The sequence below is a fragment of the Gopherus evgoodei genome, chromosome 2 (assembly GCF_007399415.2).
Source record: "Gopherus evgoodei ecotype Sinaloan lineage chromosome 2, rGopEvg1_v1.p, whole genome shotgun sequence".
Lineage (NCBI taxonomy): Eukaryota > Metazoa > Chordata > Testudines > Testudinidae > Gopherus > Gopherus evgoodei.
This window is the reverse complement of record NC_044323.1, coordinates 77,898,832-77,919,867: the sequence shown is the minus strand read 5'-3', so window position 1 is coordinate 77,919,867 and position 21,036 is coordinate 77,898,832. Positions and strand designations below refer to the sequence as shown.

Here is a 21,036-nt window from a genome sequence, read left to right as displayed (position 1 = left end):
TGATTGGACCTTGCTGGTGTTGCCTGCCTCTCTCGCGGTCAGACAACGAACTTTGCCGTCGGGGTTAGAGTCCCTGACATGCCTAAGGAGAAAATGAACCATTATAAACTTTTTCAAACCAAGGCCAGATACAGAATGGGGATAACACCTGAACATGCCCATCGGCGGTTCAGAGCCCTAAAATGGAAACCAGATGTGTCATTCCCCCGACATGCCTACCACATTGCAAAGAATTATGAAGCCTGGATATCAGGAACAAAGGTTAACAATCTGGACGAGCTGCACCTCCTGATACAAATGGAGCAGTTCTTGGATGGTGTTCCTGAAGAAATAGAAAGGTACATCCTAGATGGGAAGCCCAAAATGGTAACTTAAGTGGGGGAGATTGGAGCCAAATGGATGGAAGTGGCAGAAAAGAAAAAAGCTACTGTCAAGGGGAGCGACTACCCTAGGGTGCACCGACAATAAACCCTATCACCGAGGGCAACACAGGACCCCACCTACAACCCAAGGAAAGCCGCCGACACCCTATTCTCTCACCTCACCAATCTCCAGTAACCCACCTCGGCCCAGTGACCAGTCAGCTGGGCGATGCTTCAAGTGTAATGAACTGGGACATATAAAGGCCAACTGCCCCAAGAACCCCAACCGAGTGCAGTTCATTATATCTCCATCACTCCAAAGATCCCCAGGCCCAGATGCCTCTCAAATACCCTTGGAGCGAAGGGAAATTTTGAGAGTGGGCGGAAAGAAGGTTATCGCGTGGAGAGACACGGGGGCACAAGTGTCAGCTATCCACCAATCCTTGGTGGACCCCAAATTCATCAACCCAAAGGCTCAAGTGACAATTTTTCCCTTCATGTCCCAAGAGGTAAACTTGCCTACAGCTAAACTGCCTGTCCAGTACAAAGGCTGGTCAGGAATGTGGACATTTGCAGTCTACGACAATTATCACATCCCCATGCTACTAGGGGAAGACTTGGCCAACCAGGTAAAGTGGGCCAAGAGGGTGGGAATGGTTACATGCAGCCAAGCCAGGCAAGCTTCCAGACCCATCCCTGTTCCTGAGCCATCCACAGGGGCCCCGTCTGTGTTAGCAGAGACTCAGACAGAGGTAGTGGACCCGGATCCCCTGCCAATGACTGCAACAGCCACAGTACTTCCAGTCCCAGACCCGGACCTGGAAACGCAACCAGCACCAGAACCATTGCCAGCACTGATGCCAGCGCTTGCAAACGCATCTTCAACCCCAATGCCAGAGGGCGCCAGTGAGTCTGAACTGGCAGAAACAGCAGACAACCATACCCAAGAGGCTCAGCCAGAGCCTGAAATACCACCTGGTGCACCAGCGGAGAGCGGTTCACCAGCCACGAAAACAACCTCATCACCTACATCACTTCCCGAAGGACCAAGCCCAAGTCCACAATCTAAGGAAGAACTGGTGTCTACAGCCTCCAGGAAACAGTTCCAGACTGAGCAGGAAGCAGATGACAGCCTTCAGAAAGCTTGGGCGGCGGCACGGAGCACCCCACCGCCTCTCAGCTCTTCTAACCAATCCTGGTTTGTTATAGAACAAGGGCTTTTATATAAGGAGACTCTTTCTGGTGGACACCGGGAAGACTGGCATCCACAAAAACAGTTGGTGGTTCCAACTAAGTACCGAAGGAAGCTCTTAAGCTTGGCCCATGATCATCCCAGTGGCCATGCTGGGGTGAACAGAACCAAAGACAGGTTGGGGAAGTCCTTCCACTGGGAGGGGATGGGCAAGGATGTTGCCAAGTATGTCCGGTCTTGTGAGGTGTGCCAAAAAGTGGGAAAGCCCCAAGACCAGGCCAAGGCCCCTCTCCAGCCACTCCCCATAATAGAGGTCCCATTTCAGCAAGTAGCTGTGGATATTCTGGGTCCTTTCTCAAAAAAGACACCCAGAGGAAAGCAGTACATATTGACTTTCGTAGACTTTGCTACCCGATGGCCAGAAGCAGTAGCTCTAGGCAACACTAGGGCTAAAACTGTGTGCCGGGCCCTAACAGACATTTTTGCCAGGGTAGGTTGGCCCTCCGATATCCTTACGGATTCAGGAACTAATTTCCTGACAGGGACCATGAAAGAACTGTGGGAAACTCATGGGATGAATCACTTAGTTGCCACCCCGTACCACCATCAAACCAATGGCCTGGTGGAAAGGTTTAATGGAACTTTGGGGGCCGTGATACGTAAATTTGTGAATGAACATTCCAATGACTGGGATCTAGTGTTGCAGTAGTTGCTCTTTATTTACAGGACTGCACCAAATCCCAGTTTAGGGTTCTCACCGTTTGAGCTTGTGTATGGCCACGAGGTTAAGGGGCCATTACAGTTGGTGAAGCAGCAATGGGAGGGGTTTACGCCTTCTCCAGGGACTAATATTCTGGACTTTGTAAGCAACCTACAAAGCACCCTCCGACACTCTTTAGCCCTTGCTAAAGAGAACCTAAAGGATGCTCAGGAAGAGCAAAAGGCCTGGTATGATAGACATACCAGAGAGCGTTCCTTCAAGGTAGGAGACCAGATTATGGTCTTAAAGGCGCAACAGGCCCATAAAATGGAAGCATCATGGGAAGGGCCATTCACGGTCCAAGAGCGCCTAGGAGCTGTTAACTACCTCATAGCATTTCCCAATTCCTCCCTAAAGCCCCGAGTGTACCACGTTAATTCTCTCAAGCCCTTTTATTCCAGAGACTTACAGGTTTGTCAGTTTACAGCCCAGGGAGGAGATGATGCTGAGTGGCCAGATGGTGTCTACGATAAAGGGAAAAGTAACGGTGGCGTGGGAGAAGTGACCCTCTCCACAACCGGGAAAGGTCTGCAGTAGCAACAGATCAAGAAGTTGATGCACTCTCCTGTGAAAGTTCCCTAAAATCAACTGGTTAAAAATTGTCCTTACAATGTGAAAAATCTTGTAGTTTTACTTAATTAGTGGCATATGTAAGGATGCATGTGTTTATTGCTCTGTTTATTTTATAGTTCTAGGGAGAAATCACTGCCAGTGTACTTCCACACTGTCAGCGATTTGGGGGGCGTGTCATAAACAGATAAGAAAAGTTAATAGCACAGAAGTACTTTATATCTCTTTGACTGTAAAGGGTTAACAAGTTCAGTAAGCCTGGCTGTTACCTGACCAGAGGACCAATCAGAGGACAGGATACTTTCAAATCTTGAGGGAGGGAAGTTTTTGTGCTGTGCTGTTAGTTTTGGTTGTTGTTAACTCTGGGGGCTCAGAGGGATGAGATGTGCAACCAGGTTTCTCTCCAACACAGGCTCTTATAAGTTCAGACTAGTGAGTACTAGGTAGATAAAGCAAGTTAGGCTTATGTTTGTTTTCTTTATTTGCAAATGTGTATTTGGTTGGAAGGAGTTCAAATTGGCATTTTGCTGAAAAGATTTTAATTTGTACGTGTATACTTAGACTGGGAGGGTATTCCCAGTGTCTGTAGCTGAAAGACCTTGTACCTATTCCATTTTAAATTTACAAAGATAATTTTTACTGTTTTTTTCTTTCTTTAATTAAAAGCTTTTCTTGTTTAAGAACCTAATTGTTTTTTTTATTCTGGTGAGACCCCAGGGGACTGGGTCTGGATTCACCAGGGAATTGGTGGGGAGAAAGGAGGGAAGGGGGAGAGAGAGGCTAATTTCTCTCTGTGTCAGGATTACTTTCTCTCTCAGGAAGAGTCTGGGAGGGGGAAAGAGAAGGAGGGAGGAAGGTGAATTGTCCTCTCTGTTTAAAGATTCAAGGAGTTTTGAATCACAGTGATCTTCCAGGGGAAGCCTGGGAGAGGCAACGGTAGGGGAAAGGGTTTACTTTCCTTGTGTTAAGATCCAGAGGGTCTGGGTTTTGGGGGTCCCCAGGCAAGGTTTTGTGGGGACCAGAGTGTACCAGGCACTGGAATTCCTGGTTAGTGGCAGCGCTACAGGTTCTAAGCTGGTAATTGAGCTTAGAGGAATTCATGCTGGTACCCCATCTTTTGGACGCTAAGGTTCAGAGGGGGGAATTGTACCATGACACATGGTATATAAAAACAGAACATTTCTCAAGAGTCAGGAGAATTACTCCATCATGGCTCTTGTAGCAGATGGCTACTTGCACTCAAAATTTTGACAGTGCATTTCCAAAATAGTAAGCGGAAGCTGCAAAATCCCACATCTGACTTTAGCTGAGATATGGCGTAACGTGTTCCTGCCTTTATAAGTCAGTTGGCAGAAGAAAAGATGTTTGAATTTTTCAGCTACAGTAAAAATGTCCCCTCCAAGCGGCAAAAAGGGGTGGGGTGTGGGTAGCTTCCTAGACTCTTGCGCTAGGTGTCTCTCTTTCCCAAATTGGAATTAATGACAGGTGCATCAGCTCTACCAGGTACAGTGGGGAGCAGACTAAATGCTATTGTAATTGCGGAAGTAGCAACCTGCCCTATTTCCCCTATGTTTCACATATGCCAAGCAATGTGGCTTGTAAATTTTGAATGCTGTACACAAGCCACAATATTTTGCCTTCTCTCACCACTCATCTCCCCATTTTGATGTGATGAAAGGTTGAGCTAGAGATTTAATACAACTGCCAGAGAACCTGTTCTCTCAAGTGCAAAGAGAAAGGAAGTGTCAAAACACTGGTGGCGGACAAACTATGAAGCATTCTGCCCTCAGGGACATGCACAGTTTCTATGCAATAACATCAGCGGTGGCAGAAGGCTCTGCAGCAGGGGTTCTCAAACTGGGGGTCAGGACCCCTCAGGGGGTCACGAGGTCATTACATGGGGGGTTGCGAGCTGTCAACTTCCACCCCAAACTCTGCTCGCATTTATATCCAGCATTTATAATGGTGTTTAATATATTAAACAGTGTGTTTAATTTATCAGGGGGCTTGAGATGTGAAAGGGTCGCCAGTAAAAAAGTTTGAGACTCACTGCTCTACAGCTTCTCTTTTTGGGAGGAGGGCACAGTACGAGGTCCTCAAATGCTAGGCTAACCTGATGGGGAGCAAGGGCTAAGAGAAAGAATGAATTACTCTCAACAGACACACTAGTTATTACTTGCAGCTTTCTAAACCTGTTCACTTTCCCAACCCACCATTCAGTGAAGGCTGTAAAGCCACAAATATTTGTATTTGCTGCACCACACTCAGGCTATGTCTACACTACGAGCTAGAGGTGTGATTCCCCTGCTCGTGCATACACACTGGCACTAGCTCTTCTTAGCTGGTGCAAGTATAAATAGCAGTTTAGCGGTGTAACACGGGGTAGTGGCAGAGGATGCCTGGCTTAGCTGTGTGGAGCGCAAACCTGCCTGAAACCGGTGGGTTTATACAGCTTAGCTGCTATTGTGGCTACACTGCTGTTTGTACTCACTCTAGCGTGATGAGAGGCAGTGTGACTATATGTATGTGAGCAGGGGAATCACACCCCTAGCTTATAGTTTAGGCATAGCCTAAGATTCTTAAATTCATATCTACTACTGTCTTTGCAGTAAATTTTGCACACTAGGTAAGCTATATTCCTTGCAGCACGTCACCATATCCAAATCTTGTCTCAGTCATTCTAGTCAAGCTTTGGTCTTGTATCAAATAGGGTTCATAATGTACAGTGCTTCTAACCACTGTTAAACAACTTGGAACCAAAATACAGTTCGAAGAAGGCTGTGCACTTTGTTCAGTAAGGATAATTTGTGTCATTTTGCCCTGCAGTAGGGATGCTGTACATGTCATCAGGCATGCATGATGAATCTGATTTTCCTTTGGCCCAGTTTATCATATATTTGGAATTAAGTCAACTCCATCCTTGAACTATTCAGATAGAACGTTTTGTGCTCTGATGTGTCTTTGGCTCATTACACAACCAAAACATGAAGAAACCACATGGATACTGCTGGGCCCAAAATGACCATGTTTACTAATTATGCATTAACATGCAAGGCCTACTTACAGACATACCGCTGCTCTCGCTGGTTTCTGATGGCTTCTAAAGCAGAACTTAGTGAGTGCCACTAGAGGACTCACAATATTTTAAAGGGATGCTACTTTGTACCTGCACTCTCCAAAATCCCTTTCCCCATCTAGCCTGCCAAAGACAACTAGCCTTTATTCCTCCATTAACTCAGCCTTTCCTCAACCCCTCCAATTTAGAAGGTAAGACTACTTGCTAGTTGGTACTGCTCCCATAGCCTGACAGTTCCAGTGAGCAAGACGATTAATGCTGGCAAAAGCCTACACATGAGTCTGAAACCTAGACAGAAATGGGAAGACTTGGCATTAATTACTATGGCTTGGGACCAGCTAGAGCTGTCACATGGCTCTTATCTGCAGAGTTAACCATGTAGAAAATAGCTTATGCTTCAGGGATTAGAGAGCCTAGGGACTTGAACAGACAATGGAAGACATCCCACATAAGGAATACCTGATAAAAAAAAATAACCAGACTCTAAACCATGCCTCATCTGCTCCCTTCCCAGCTCCAGCCTTCCAAATGACTTCAAGCTCTGCCCAGACTGCATCTGGAACAATGGCATAGATAGAATGGATGCACCAAAGCCACTTTTGTCCTTCTGAGTCCCAGCATCATACAGGGCAGCACAAACTAGCAAAGTTCAAACTGCCCTGTAAAGCAGAATTTGAAGATTAATGATCCCAAATCACTCCTCCAAGTAACTACCATCTGCTCGTCTCCTAGCTTTGACTGACTACAGTAAGATTAGCTCATTTAAGCAGACCAGAGTTAGTACTGTCTCTTGGTAATCCTTGAGAATATATTAAGTATCACCCCTCTTATTTTGTTATTCAAGGTGAATACATGAAGCAAGACTGGAAAAAATTATTTTATATGGAAACCTAAGTTTCAGATTTGATAGTAGTGCTCATATATCTTTGAATAATAAAAAGTCACTAGGCAATCTACAACGAACTAGAATTTTAATAATTGAGAAGAAGCTTCAAATTAAAGTTAATCAAGACCCATTCCAGAGTTCACCAGTAAGATACAATAAGTCGGAATACGCCAGGTCTGAACACCCCCGGTTGACAGATACAGGCTTATCAGGAAGTCTTAATGATTCTGGGTTAAGCTGCAAGATCAGCTCTTGGCTCCCTCAAGATAAACCGGTGCACAACATGACCCACATTATTCTAATTCCTTTCTTTATCAATATAGCTTTTTCTGTTCCTTTTACAATCTCAGGGTAAAATCCTGGCTCCACTAAAGTCAATGGTTAAACTGCCATCAAGTCCATTGGAGCCAGGATTTTGCCCTCAGTCCGTATTTAGAATGTTACAGTTAAGAACATAAGAACGGCCCTACTGGGTCAGACCACAGGTTCATCTAACCCAGTATCCTGTCTTCCAACAGTGGCCAGTGCCAGGTGCCCCGGAGGGAATGAACAGAACAGGTAATCACCAAGTGGTCCTTCCCCTGTTGCTCATTCCCAGCTTCTGTCAAACAGGCGAGCGACACCATTCCTGTTCATCCTGGCTAATAGCCATTATTTAGCAGGCTTCCTGCTTCTGATGTACTTAAAAAAAATTGCTATTACTTTTTGAGTTTTTGGCTAACTGTTCCTCAAATTCTTTTTAGCCTTTTTTTGAACTCTGTTATGGTCTTGGCCTTCACAACATCCTCTGGCAAGAAGTTCCACAGGTTGACTGTGTGTTGTGTGAAGAAATGCTTCCTTTTATTTGTTTTAAATCTGCTGCCTATTAATTTCATTTGTGTGTGTTAGTTCTTGTGTTATGAGAAGTAGTAAACAACACTTCCTTATTTACTTTCTCTATACCAGTCATGATTTTATAGACCTCAATCATTTTCCTTTACTCGTCTCTTTTCCAAGATGAAAAGTCCCAGTCTTATTAATCTCTCCTCATATGGAAGCTGTTCCATACCCCTAATCATTTTTGTTGCCCTTTTCTGAACCTTTTCCAATTCCAATATATCTTTTTTGAGATGGGGCGACCACAGGATTCAAGATGTGGGCATACCATGGATTTATATAGTTGCAACTTGATATTTTCTGTCCTATTATCTATCCCTTTCTTAATTATTCCCAGCATTCTGTTCACTTTTTTGACTGCCGCTGCACATTGAGTGGATGTTTTCAGAGAACTATCCACAGTGACTCCAAGATCTCTTTCTTGAGTGGTAACAGCTAATTTATCATTTTATATGTATAGTTGGGATTATGTTTTCCAATGTGCATTACTTTGCATTTATCAACATGAAATTTCATCTGCCATTTTGTTACCCACTCACCCAGTTTTGAGAGATCCTTTTGTAACTCTTCACAGTCTGCCTGGGTCTTAACTCAGTAATTTTGTATCACCTGCAAATTTTGCCACCTCACTCTCTACCCCTTTTTCCAGATCATTTATGAATATATTGAATAGGACTCGTCCAAGAACTGACCCCTGGGGGACACCACTGTTTACTTCTCTCCATTCTGAAAACTGACCTTTTGTTTCCTATCTTTTAACCAGTTACCAATCCATGAGAACACTTTCCCTCTTATCCCATGGCAGCTTACTTTGCTTAAGAGCCTTTAGTGAGGGACCTTGTCAAAGGCTTTCTGAAAATCTAAGTACACTCTATCCACTGGATCCCCATGGTCCACATGCTTGTTGATCCCCTCAAAGAATTCTAGTAGATTGATGAGGCATGATTTCCCTTTACTAAAACCATGTTGACTCTTCCTCAATAAATTATGTTCATCTATATGTCTGGCAATGCTGTTCTTTATTATAGTTTTAACCAGTTTGCCCAGTACTGAAGTCAGGCTTACAGGCCTGTAATTGTCGGGAATCACCTCTGGATCCCTTTTTAAAAATTGGCATCACATTAGCTATCCTCCAGTCATCTGGTACAGAAGCGGATTTAAATGATAGGTTACAGACTACAGTTAGTAGTTCTGCAATTTCACATTTGAGTTCCTTCAGAACTCTTGGGTGAATACCATCTGGTCCTGGTGACTTATTGCTGTTTATCCATTTGTTCCAAAATCTCCTCTAATGATACCTCAATCTGGGACAGTTCCTCAGATCTGCCACCTAAAAAGAATGGCTCAGGTTTGGGAATCTCCCTCACATCCTCAGCCGTGAAGACTGATGCAAATAATTCATTTAGTTCCTCAGCAATGGTCTTATCGTCTTTGAGTGCTTCTTTAGCACCTCAATCCAGTGGCCCTACTGGTTGTTTAGCAGGCTTCCTGCTTCTGATGTACTTAAAAAAAAATTGCTATTACTTTTTGAGTCTTTGGCTAACTGTTCCTTAAATTCTTTTTTGCCTTCCTAATTGTATTTTTACACTTCATTTGCCAGAGTTTATGCTCCTTTCTATTTTCCTCACTAGGATTTAACTTCCACTTTTTAAAGGATGCCTTTTTGCGTCTCACTGCTTCTTTTACTTTGTTGTTTAGCCATGATGGCTCTTTTTTGGTTCTCTTATTATGCTTTTAAATTTGGGGGATACATTTAAGTTGAGCCTCTGTTATGGTGTCTTTAAAAAGTTTTCATGCAGCTTGCAGAGATTTCACATTTAGCACTGTACCCTTTAATTTCTGTTTAACTAACCTTCACGTTTTTGTGTAGTTCCTCTTTCTGAAATTAAGTGCTACAGTGTTCGGCCACTGTGGTGGTTTTCCTCTCACAGGGATATTAAGTTTAATTATATTATGGTCACTGTTACCAAGCAGTCCAGCTATATTCACCTCTTGAACCAGATCCTGTTTTCCAATGCGATGCCTTTTTGAATCCTGTAGGTGTGAAGTCTGCCAGATCCCACTTGCCGCTATTCTTCTCAGCGCCACATTCCAATACTGCCAACCCCACCCATCAGGTGTCAGGCCTGAAAAAAAAAAAGTCATGTGTTGTTTTGGTTTTTTAAAATCTCACGATTTTTAAGCTTCAAAACTAAACAAAACCAATAAATTTTAGAACCTTTTTCTTTGCCTTCTGGTCTGTGAGCCTTGGGGATATTTTCAAGCTTATCTCTTCTACCATGAGGACTAGACATTTCCCCAGGTCCCCCATCTCTTTTTTTTTAAAAAACTGAATGCTGAGCCCCTCTTGCAATCTCTTGATTCCAACAACAGGAGCTCTAACCCCCCCCCCCCCGCAAAAACTCTAAATAAAATCAATAAGAATTGGCAACATGCCACAGGAGACATTTTGAGTTTTTAGTATTTGGGAGCCAGTCTGGAATTGTGGGGGAGGCACAGTAGCTGGATGCTTCTGCTAAAGTGACTAGTAATATAATGGCTGCCATTTAAATTGTTCATCTTTAGGTTTAAGTGTTAACAACCTATTCAGATGTACAGGGCAGTTTATGTCTCCCAGATCATTTCTGCAGATGCAGGAAGATAGTGGTGCATCGATCTATACTTGGTATGCATGCCTTTCTGCAACCACAAATTCTAGGTAAAAAAATTAAGTGAAAGCCTAGTTTCTGTAGGAAGGGTGGATTCCATGGCAAATTCTACAGTTTTGGAGTCACAGAATACATGGGGCCCTGATTATAAACCTCTCTCTCTTTCTCTCTAAAATGGTTTGGGAGATCGTGGGGAGAGAAAAGAAAACTGTTGAGATAGAAAAGCTCCATAAGCTTCTGGCACTATTTCAATGACCCCAGTGAGTCTAGTTCTAAGCCTGGATATGGCACACAAATTACACTCCTTGCAGCTGGTGGTTTTTCTGATGATGGATGAAGTTCAAAGCTTGATTCTCTGTTGCTCTGCACCTTATATGGTCATTTACAACAATGCATAGTGAGTATAAAAGTGCTGCCAGATCAGAACAGAAAAAATCAGACCACCAATTGACAGTGTTGAATCTTTTAGATCTATCAGCTGCTTCTGAAACTGTTGACCACATAATGTTGAGGATATTCCTGGGGACCTTATCTGGCCCAAAGAATGTTAAATTAAAGCCCATTACTGTGTTTCCTGAAAATTGAATAACCGCCCCTCTTTAGGACTTAACCTATCACTTCATTTCTGCTCAAAAGGTTACCATTTATATGCTAGCTGGAAAAAACAACTGGAATTGTTTTAGTTTATGTCCAGTGATTGTTCACTCAGGGCTGACCTAACAAATTAAGGGGTGAGTCAAGCAATGAACTGGCACTTGTTCTGCTGCTGGCCCCACACAGACAGCTAGAGTTGTTAAGCACGTAGCTGGATTTGCAAGCGATGCAGGACTCAAGAGCGGCAGAGCCTCACAGGAACACTTACATTCAGGGTATGTCTACACTACGAAATTAGGTTGAATTTATAAAGTTGATTTTTAGAAATCAATTTTATACAGTCAATTGTGTGTGTCCCCACTTAAGACCATTAAGACAGTGGTGTGCATCCACAGTACCAAAGCTAGTGTCGACTTTTGGAGCATTGCACTGTGGGTAGCTATCTCACAGTTCCCACAGTCTCTGCCGCCCATTGGAATTCTGGGTTGAACTCCCAATGCCCGATGGGGCAAAAACATTGTCGTGGGTGGTTCTGGGTAAATGTCATCACCCCCCGCCCTCCTCCCCATGAAAGCAACGGCAATAAATTGTTTAAATTGTTTCTCACCTTTTTTCCTGGGTTACCCGTGCAGACGACATACCACGACAAGCATGGAGCCCGTTCAGCTAACAGTCACCGTACATCTCCTGGGTGCTGCTGGCAGGCATGGTACTGCAGTGCTATACAGCAGCAGCTTATTGCCTTTTGGCAGCAGACGGTGCATTACGACTGGTAGCCGTCGTCATCTCCTGGGTACTCTTTTAGCCGACCTCGGTGAGGTCGGTCGGGGGTGCCCAGGCAGATGTGTTTGCTCCTGGCTGGCCTCAGTGAGGTTGGTCGGGGCGCCTGGACATAAATGGCAGACAACGATGGCCAGCAGTCATACTGCACCATCTGCTGCCAGCCTAAGATGTATAAGACAGATGAAGTGGATCAAAACGATGAGACCAGATTTGTTTTGTATTTAAGAACATAAGAACGGCCATACCGGGTCAGACCAAAGGTCCATCTAGCCCAGTATCTGTCTACTGACAGTGGCCAATGCCAGGTGCCCCAGAGGGAATGAATATTTCATTTTTCCTCCTTTTGTCTGAAGAGTCTAATCTACTATGGACATAACATGCTTTTAAATTATACACAGCAGAGCATTCTGTTTGGATAAACCAATCTTGCATGGTTGGTAGACAAAGCATCTTCCCCCTCCATCTCCCACCAAAACAAAAAAGAACGTAGGCCTCAGGAGAGGGGGGAATATTAAACCAATACTTATTTTCAATATCAAAAGAAAATAGATAGTAAAAGTTATCTGTAAAATATAGATGCACGAGACGCAGGCCTTCTTTGTCATAATAAGACTATTTCCTCTTGCATCGCTAGTGTGGCAGATGCACCCAGTCTCACTGCACCATTCTTGCATAAGGACGTACAAAGCAAAACTCAAACTAGCAAGCAACGCTGTCAGAGGCTCCTTGATTTAAATCAGAAATGAGTATGTTTTTCGGGGCATATGTCTCTCCTACAGAGCCCATCCAAAATTGCCTTCCTTTAAAAGCAAAAGAGCAAGTGGATTCTTTAAAGGAGCCAATAAAAAGGTAAGTTAGTAGGTAGAATAAATCCTTTAATACTGAAGAGAGGGCAGATCAGGAAGATTGCCTCTACAAATGGCAAATCTTAAAAATGCAAGCTTCCTGTGTGCCAGTTCAAATGGTGGGATTGAATTCACAATGTTGTATTAGTCTGTGATCCAAAAAAAGACTACAACACATTATGGTAACATATCCCAGATGGCAACATTCCATCTGCCCCTCTTCTTTCCCATTCCCCTTTCACTAAGAATCCCATAAAAAACAGACATTTCATTAAGCTTTTGCGGGAAGTCTGCCAATCCCCCTACTCTGCTAGGCAGTTTTAACAGCAGCCTCATCCACTATTTTCTAATCCAGATCTGTCACACATTGTCACTAACAAGACATGCACAGCACTAGGACATCTTGTAAAGTGCTTGCAGTGTAATGACAGAAGGTCTTTCTTTGAGCCATAAATCTAAAATCTTGGCGAGGAAAATAAAATCTAATATTAAAAGCTTTATCAAGCAAGGAGCAGGTATGTCTCTAACCAGAAGATGAATATGAAGGCGTCAAAGATACATTGCCTGTGCCAATCCACTCAGCATGACTGCTCGGCACTTATATAAAGCACCATCATTTTGGGGATTGCTCTGCACATGCTCCCTTTCAGGGATCAGAGTTCTTAATATTACTGTGGTGATGGGCACATTAGCAACAGTAAAATGGGAAAAGGCTGTTCCACTGCAGCGCATGGAAAGTAGTGTTGTAATAAAATGTTCATGTAACAAAATCAGAAAGAGTGATTGTATTGTGGTGGTGTCTAGGGACCCCAGTCATAGACCAGGAACCCACTGTGCCAGGCACCAGTACAAAACATAGAACACAGTATGAGAGGAAAGATTTCCTTTAGAGAAGGGCCTGAATCAAAACCCCAGCTCAAAACCACTCTGGGTCAGCTGCTGCCACCCTTACCCCCACTGAGAAGCACCTTACTTCATGAATAGCCCCATGGAAATCCAGGGGACTATTGTGATGTAAGGAATTACTGAGCAAGAGCAAAAGAGGCAGAATCTGACCACATAAGTGGCGGAGTTGGGGGAATGTTGAAATCCAAACAAAAATTCTCTTTGGTTTTCATTCAACATTTTAGAAAGCACTTTGGGTTAAAATGTCCATATCAACAACTGAATTAGACTTGAGCTGTTGTGTGAATCGCTACTTATAAAAATAAATGAGGAACTGACGGGTTTTATTGTTACTTAAGGAGCAGTAGAAACTAATTAATCATGAAAGTGCCATGAATATTCCTCCTATCAAGGCCCTCAGTTCTCTGCAGCAACATGTGTGCCAAATTCTAGTGCAATCTGTAAAAATAGAGGGAGAGGGCACACTATCAATAACCCCGTCCCAGGATCTGCTGCCACCATCAGATAGGAGCAGGTCCCATCAGATCCCCCTTCTCCGATCCTGCTGTACGCACTGGTGGATTCTGTGCACTGCACCAACTCCTGCGGCTGAGCCCCAGATCCTGTGGTGGTTACAACAGCCACATAATTACCTTCCGTCAATCCAAGTCGTCTGCAGACTGACTGCTTTAAATGTTCTCTGCTAATTTCAAGTAGCTGTTGCATATTTCATCTGACTTGCTATCCCCTGCCTTATGTCTATTGCAGATTGATGACTGAGCCAGGGTATTACCTAAAACAGAATGCTTGCGAACAGGCAAATGTACTGTTGAACCCAAGACATGGAGAAACCCTCCTGGGTACCCTTTGCAAATGACTTCTCACAGAAGCATTCATTTTCTAAGGTAATAGATATATCCTATCTTGTTACAATGCTCTTGTGAGGCAGTGTAAGATATGGGGAACTCTTTCCACTTGACGAACTTGCAGCTAAGTGATGCTGTCACTCAGCAAGGAGCAAGGCTTCCTTTTACAGCACCATCTCAGCCTGAAAATGCTCACACATTCTACTAATCCAATATCCACTCTGCGTGGGTATGTGGTAACACCTCAGATGAAAAAATACTGTGCACCAATGACCCAACAGCTGAAAGAAAGCAAAACCACAGTGCACACTAGGCCTAACTACATGACCATCCATGAAAAGCAATATTTTGAGAAAGCTACAGTTGGAGACAGTTGTTTGGGGCACAGGCAAGAGTTTATTCCAGATGACCATTATACAACAGAGACAACCCAGCACAGATTCTGTAAGGAAAATCATGCCTTTCTAATCTACTGATACTCTTTGAATAGGATACCTATATAGTAGACAAGGGAGAAAAATTGGATATAAATTTATTTAGATTTTCAAAAAGGCTTTGCCAAATCCTGCACTAGCAGCTATTAAGGAAACAAAGAAAAGAAATGGTCAAATTTCAGCATGGCTAAAGGTTAATAAGGCTTCCCTCAATGTTTCCCTGATAGGACCAGTTTTGTTTAAAATATTTATATTAAAACCAGTTGTGTGTGTGTGTTTGTGTTTTTATTTATACACCTCTACCCCGATATGACACTGTCCTCCAGGAGCGGCACCAGGGTTTTTGGTGCCCTTGGCGCAGGGCCGGCTCGCCAGTCCCGCGCCTCCGGTGGACCTGCCGCAGGCGTCCCTGCGGACGGTCCACTGGTCCCGCCGCTCTGGTAGACCTGCCGCAGGCGTCCCTGTGGAGGGTCCGCTGGTCCCGCGGCTCCGGTAGACCTGCCACAGGCATGCCTGCAGATGCTCCACCGGAGCCGCAGGACCAGCGGACCCTCCGCAGGGACGCCTGCGGCAGGTCCACCGGAGCAGTCTGCCGCCCTCCCAAATCCTGGTGCCCGGTCGCCTAAATGGAAGCGCCGGCCCTGCTGTCCTCGGGAGCCAAAAAATCTTACCGCGTTATAGGTGAAACCATATTATATCAAACTTGCTTTGATCCGCTGGAGCGCACAGCCTCCCCGCACCCCACTGGAGCACTGCTTTACCGCATTATATCTGAATTTGTGTTATATCGGGGTAAAAGGGTACGTGTGTGTACACACACACACACACACACACAGTGACATACATATATATATACATTTACACCAGTGCAGTTTAGACAAGCCTACAGAAGGCTATGTGGGACTTCAGATGAAATTCAACAGCATGTGCAAAGCAACACCCATGGCAAGCAATATATCTGGATAATCTGAACCACTCAGATGCTTTGCTAAATTAGCCATAAACTCAGGATGAAGCCCATTGTGGAAAGCACAGTGAAAGTGTCTGGCTCCGAGGCAGCAATTGAAAAAAAGCGTACAAATGTTTGGAAGCATATGGGATAGGACAGGAAACAAACTGACGATATCACATTGGAGTCAATGGAATGCCCTCATCTGGAGTACCGTTCTCATCACCCTAGCTCTAAAATGATACAGCAGAAACAGGGGGTTTAGAGACAGGCGACAAATGATCAGAGGCAGAGGAAGCCTTCCATATGAGAGACATGTCCTTCAGCAAGGAGAAAAAGAGGAAGGGATACAATAATGAATGTTAAAGAGAAGGCAAATCCAACACTTCCAGTTATCTATTCAATTATATTGAAAAGCAACAAATTTAAAAATGACAGAAAACAGATTACTCAATTTATCTGGCTATTGAATGTGCAATAATTAATTTAGTAGTAACCACTTCTGCTGGAGACAACTGGAGATGGTAAAGACACAGGGCCAGATGCTCGGCTGGTATAAATTTGCATAGATTAATTGACTTGATTGGAGCCATACTAATTTGCCCCTGCTGAGAATCTAGCCCAAAGTCCATTACAAGACATTCTGGAGGAAGGGATTTATCTCACTGACACAATGATGCCTGATACACACAGAGCTGGCAATGCTTTTCATACCACCCACATCCCAGATGGATTATCAGTCATTACATTGAAAGTATTTCCAAGAGTGCTTCTACCCTAAATTCACCAGGGAAAAATTAAATGTTCTTTTATCTCATAAACTTACAAAATCTCACAATGCACAAACCTACCAGAAGCAAAAATATTTTAGAAATAAAACCTGCTATTTATATAGCTGAACAGCTGAGTGTTAACATTAATTTAAAAAAACCTTCAAAATCCTCATGTTGTTTGTTATAAATTAAATAATTGTGCTTATCTAGAGTCTCTCATCTGAAGATATCAAAAGGCTTTAAAAAGCTGGGAATGGGCCATTCTCCCCATTTCACAGGTGGGATAAATTCAGGCAGATAGGTTAAGCTCTCAGGCCCTGACCCTGCCGATCCCAAGTGAAGTCAATAGGACTGTTCTCAGGCACAGTGGTATACTCATGAAACACAGCAAGCAGGTTTGGGCCACATTATATATATACCCACACACACACTTTTCTTTTCTTTTTTTTAAAAGAAGTGTCTCCTATATTTGCTTACCCAGCTTGAGACTCCACGGCCCAATTTTCAAGGATGCGGAGCACCAGCTGTTTCAGATGACATCAACTGAAGTTGGGAGTTTTGAGCATCTCCAAAAATCAGGCTGTGACTCAAATTGGGTGTCAACAAAAAAATTGGTGAAAACTTTTGAAAATGTATGCCTTAGTGGTTTGTTCAAGATCACAAGAGTCAGGGAGTGCGAGAGTCAGGGACAGAACCTGGGCTTCCAACTCGAAGGACTCAGTTCCAACCAGATATCATTGCCTCCAGAGTGACAGAGCAGGATTCTCCAGTCTGTTCTGGCTTTTTGCATCATTCTGCTTGTGCAAGTGAGTTCCCTGCTAGCATAAAGCTGCTGTAGGTGATGGAGCTAGCTCCTGCATGCAGTCACTGCATTCCCACCTTGGTATAGGGAGTGGGCATGCTGTGGAGAGTGCATGTACCTCAGCTATGCCAATTAGCTACTGACATAAGGTCCCTTTCAATTCTTCTCATCTAGTCAGTTGCTGCTTTGGAGATCCTTAAAACAGTTCCTCTTCATTCATTTTTGCAGTACTTGTGTAGTTGACATTCATTGGGTGTGTGTGGTAACACTGTAATAAGAGCATTTTAAAGTGTCAGAATATGCAAATAGAAGTATCAAAAAAATGTGAACTTGAATCTTTCCTACTGAAGTGAGATGTTCTGTCTCAATTCAGTAACATCATAGATACTTTAACCCAGTAACTGCTAGAGTCATGCTGATCAACCTGTGCTTAATCTTGCAATAAAAATTTACCTTTTAACTATTTTTTTTAAATCTAGGTGTTATCTCCATTAATTTCTTCCCACAATAACAGTCTGATGGATGTTCTCCAGGGTGCAGAAGGACCCTGCTATTGCAGCAGCTTTGTGCCATGACTGGGGAGCTCTGCTTTTTAATACCAGTATGGTCACCATGTTGTTAACTCACATGCCAGCTTACGCAAACTCCCCACACATCACATTTACAGCGCCCAGATTTTCAGTGGCTGGGCAAGCAGCATGGCCTTTTCAGGGGAGAGATTCCCAGTCTGGAATTTGCTTTCCCTTTTGATCCAACAAATAGAGCTAGTCAAAATTTTGACATGAAATTAAAAAAAAAAAATTAACCACTCCCCATTTGGCTACCAGCTGTGCGGCCAACGCCCCAGTTTAACTTTGGAAACACTGCAAATTCCATTTGGCTAGTCAGGCTTTTGCTTGAAATTACTTGGTGAGGAAAGGTGCCTCTTAGGATGGCCCTGACTATTGGGTGGGGACATTGCCTCCATGTTTACACTTTTGGTCTGGCTTGGGTTTGCAACTCTGACCAGACTAGCTGCTCCATAGCGCCAGTGGCATTTATTTCTCCTATTTGATTGTAAGGCACCCTTAAAAAGCTCTTGCTAGTGTGTGCCCCTATTCAGGGCCCCCTCCAATCCATGAATAAAACAACTTCCAAAAAGTAGGCCTGAAATTCTGGCCTGTCAGTTTACATGCAGATATATGGTATTTTGTAGGGACTAACAGCTACTGGAGTCCAGGTCACCCCAATGTACATACTTCAAAAGGGTATGTGTACACACACACACACACACACACACACACACACACACACACACACACCCCTTCCTAGTCACATATTACCTGCAGAAATGTGGAGAATTAAGTGATCAAAGCTCGTTTCTAGAGCAAGTCAACATTTTTTGAATGACAAATCTCATTTAAAAATGGCTTTTGTTAAAAATGAAAAATTGTTCATTTTCAACATTAGTGGGAATGTTTCAAATATATGTTTTCATTTTTTTTGAGTGTTTGCTTCTTTTCCCTTTTTCCCCTCTGCTCCCAGTCATTTTCAAAATCCAAAAGTGACTGGGAAAAAATAAAGGAAAAACAAATGAAAAGAAAAATCAAAAATCAACTTTGAAAGAAAAATATGGGTCTATTTTAACCCTGCAAAATGAAAACCTGGATATCACCACAATTATTTTTCTAGTGTTTTGACAAGCTCTAGTCATTTTGAGACATAAAATTTGCCACCGACTGCTAGTCCATAAGTCTAGTTTTACCAAGGGGTTACTATCCAGCATTACTTTTTTAAAGATATATGTGCGGTAGCTAAATAGAGAAGCCAAAAGAGTGAATAGGTTAGTAGGCCCAATATAAAAAAAGAGCACAATAAATCTGCTACAGATATAGCAACTCATATTTGATGGAAGATGCAGGCCTGATCAGATTAGATTTACCCTTCTGTATTTTCAGCTTGACAACTAATGGTGCTGAGGCAAGCTACAATAGAGTTTTATTGGCAGTGCAATACAGCTAGTCGCTGGCATAACTAAATATCAGTAGTAACTGCCACCAACTCACTCCCCCAGCACAGCATCCGTCCAAATGGTTCAGCAGGCTTGCCTTCAGCAGAGAATATGAGCTTCAGCCTCTCAGTGAAATCCGAATTTCATCAATATAAAAGTATCATTCACCCAAGACCAATATCACAGGTCTTGATTTATAGCCTAACGGTCTATCTTCATCCCGTATGCCGCTGTGGGAGCAATCCAAGTCACATAACTTTAAATCACTTAAACTCTACACGATAGCCTACTTGTCTCTTACACAGAGCAAGGATTTCAAAAGCCATTCAATGAATACAACTAACCACGCAGTAGGATTAAGAACAGCTCAAATGATTTCATTCTATAAAGACAATCAAACAATACAGAAATATTAAACTTTAAATGTTAATACTTTCCAATATACCAGGTCCCTGGAAAGCTGCTGTTAGTCAGTGTCATACTAATAAGAACTCTAGTAATTTCCTCAAAAAACACAGGTTCCAGCTGCCAATCGCCCCAAAAGCATCCAGTCAAGTTGCCCTGGGACTAGTCCCTCCCATCATAAACAATTCTGGCTCGTCTTGAGACAGCATCTCTGATTTTTTTTTTTTTTATTCTTTACCTTGTGCAACTGCTTCAATTCCTCTCAGATTCTTCAGAGAACTCACCACTACAGCAACTGTTTTTCCAAGCACATTGAGCAAAAGATGACCACACTGCTCTTCTTTATGGAAGGGGCCTGCTGAATATGCTTCATTCACAGGTCTCCATCTCCAATCATGTATAAATTCTTGTAACTAGGTAACAAGAACGCTTGGGTAACAAACGCTTCCCAGGAAACATGCTTCAGGTCAGATTACAGAAAAGGCAGGACATTTCATTACAGGGTGGAATTTTCAAAAACATACAAATAACTGGGGAACATAAGCACCACTAAAAGAAAAAAAAATCACTGGGACCTCACCTAAGTCACTTATGTGTTTTTGAAAATCCCATCCATAAACAACAATATTGGCAGTTCAATCCCTTTTCATATGCAATCTGATAAATATTCCATTCCGTTTTTCCTCCACGCAATTCTTCCTGGGAGACTGGAAGATAAGGGGGTCCTGTGGCCCTAGCATTTACACCAATTAAAATAAGAATATTTCTTCTTCATATTGTAGACCAGGGGTTCTCAAACTGTGGGTCAGAACCCCAAAGTGGGTCACAATCCCATTTTAATGGGGTCACCAGGGCTGGCATTACACTTGCTGGGTCTGGGGCTGAAGCCCGAGCTGCACTGCCCAGGGCTGAGGCCGAAGCCCAAAGGCTTCAGCCTTGGATGGCAGGGCTCAGGTTACAGGCCTCCCACCTGGGGCTGATGTTCTTGGGCTTAAGCTTTGGCCCCTCCCAGCCTGGGGCAGTGAAACTCGGGTGGGCTCAGGCTTCAGTCCCCCTCTCCTGGGATTGTGTAGCAATTTTTGTTGTCAGAAGGGGGTTATGGTGCAATGAAGTTTGAGAACCCTTGTCCTAGACAATTAGGCACTTACCTAACGGCATTTTCTAAACTGGCTTGAAAGCAGTACGCTCAAGAGAGCATCCAGGATTTAAACGCCTTCCATTTCTCATGCTCCAGGACAGCAGTGTCTACACTTACCGGCAGAGCGCTCTTCCGTCAACACTGGTACTCCAGCTCTCCAAGAAGAGTAAGGTAAGTCAGCAGGAGAGTGTCTCCTGTTGAC

General features: G+C 43.5%; 1 protein-coding gene across 4 annotated transcripts in view; it reads right to left on the bottom strand.

Moving 5' to 3' along the window:
- The window catches only part of POMGNT2 (protein O-linked mannose N-acetylglucosaminyltransferase 2 (beta 1,4-)), a 165,912-nt gene that overhangs the window by 75,232 nt on the left and 69,644 nt on the right, over window positions 1-21,036 (bottom strand). For 3 of the 4 annotated variants that reach the window (XR_003998846.1, XR_003998849.1, XR_003998847.1), the window contains one exon: window positions 9,712-9,848. The gene's annotated coding sequence lies outside the window, so the exon portion shown is untranslated. Of the gene's footprint in view, window positions 1-9,711; window positions 9,849-16,976; window positions 17,565-21,036 lie in introns of those variants that run through there. The other variant, XR_003998848.1, reaches the window with a different exon arrangement.